This window comes from Belonocnema kinseyi, chromosome 9, assembly GCF_010883055.1.
Source record: "Belonocnema kinseyi isolate 2016_QV_RU_SX_M_011 chromosome 9, B_treatae_v1, whole genome shotgun sequence".
NCBI lineage: Eukaryota > Metazoa > Arthropoda > Insecta > Hymenoptera > Cynipidae > Belonocnema > Belonocnema kinseyi.
This window is the reverse complement of record NC_046665.1, coordinates 101,337,088-101,339,038: the sequence shown is the minus strand read 5'-3', so window position 1 is coordinate 101,339,038 and position 1,951 is coordinate 101,337,088.

Below are 1,951 nucleotides of genomic sequence, written 5' to 3'. Positions count from 1 at the left end.
CTTGTTTAAATCTTATATTTGACACTGAGGAGGACCCCTATCCTTGGTCGAAATTTTTGCCAATCTAATACTTTAAGAAATGCATGTTTTATACCTAAGTATTCTCATAAGACCCTGATGCCAATGAAAAATTTCTTCAAAAAAATTTAACCAAAATGCCTTCGACATATTGGGCGGTAATCATCCGAAGTCTGAGAAAAAGTGAGCCTTCTCATTGCGCCAAGTTTTGATTGTCTTCTTCCTTTTAATACATTCTTTACTTTTTTAAATTGAATAAATCTTAAAAGCTTTATTTCCTTTAGAAATACATTTTTAAATATTTAATCAAGAAAGCTACGTTTACTGAAAGGATTTTAACTGGCAGCCTACATACGCTGTCAAAAAGGTTTGGAGTTCTACCACACATCTACTAAAAATTACTAAAAATTGTGAGCCGACGATCTAGGTGCACCGGACCGAGAAACATGTAGTTTAATACGTATTCTACGAGGACTTTAAAAAAATTTAAATTTTGTGAATAATGAAAACAGTTTCAAATGATTAGTCGTCGAGACGGGTGCACCAGGTCGCGCCCCAGGTATCTTAGTACGTATTCTATGACAACTTTTTCAAAATTTAGATTGTTTCTACAGCCAAAATGACTAAAAATTGTGAGTCGACGATCCGGGTGCACTAGGTCGCGCCCAGGTAGTTTTGCACGTATTCTACGAAATCTCTTTTCGAATTTAGATTGTTCCAACATCCAAAATGACAAAAAAATTGTGAGTCGACGATCCGGATGCACCAGGTCGCGCCCCAGGTCGACTCTAATTTTGAGTAATTTTGGCTTTTAGAATAATCGAAATTTTCGAAATATTCTCGTAGAATACGTACTAAATTACCTGAAGAGCGACCTGGTTCACCCGGGTTGCCAACTCACCATTTGGAATTGTTTTCATTGTTCACAAAATTTAAATTTCTTAAAAGTTCTCGTAGAATACGTATTATACTACCTGGTGCTCGATCTGGTGCACCCGGATCGTCGACTCAAATTTTTTAGTAATTTTACCTGTTGAAACAATCTAAATTTTGAAAAAGTTCTCGTACAGGGTGTCCAGATGACTGTATAGGAAAAGCAGGACACCCCACTCCTTACCACCTCCCACCATTAATTCTTTTCCGCCCCTAGTCCAATTTGGAGCGTTATTTGAAAATTAAAAGTGATTATCCTGTGATTATAACCTGTGAATAATAAATATAGAAAATGAAACTCACAGCGACAGATTATTATTTACGAGACTAAGAAACTCAAAATAAAACTTAAAAAGTTTAATTAAACATAACCTTGCAATGGTACTTATGTTAGATTTGTACAGTGACAGAGACATAGGAACACTTTCCCCTTTGCAGTCATCGGAATAGTAAAGTGAAGAACGGGAACGATAAAAAAGAGGTCTATTCGTTTTTCAGCTTTCGACACGGTCTCGGACTCCCATCGCAGTTTCAACAAGCACAATTCCTAGAGAGAAGTGCTGCGCGAACAGAAACGTAATGAATAATGAGGTTAATCTAAGTAAGTTTTTCATTGGTCAAGCGACGAATTTTATTCCTCTCGAGCTAAGGCTTCGCTGGAAAATTTAGGTCCGCGCAATAAAAAATGCAAATATCGCGAATATCTTGAAAAAGAAGGACATCAGACAAACAAGAAGGACAAACATCAAAAAAGGACATGTCCAGCTACCTAGTGCGCGACTAGATTCACCCGGCTCGCCGACAGAAATTTGTTTGCCAGGAACAAGTGTTCTCAGAAATGATTTAAAGGGGGAGGGTCGGTAAGGCCGGTATCTTATAAGTATCCCGAGTCGATTGCACGCTAACTGGACTACCCTCCACCCCCAGCCACCCCACCCCCCTACAAATATAGGAAACACCACTACCCATCAACTGTATTTTCGAGAGATTTGACACTCTT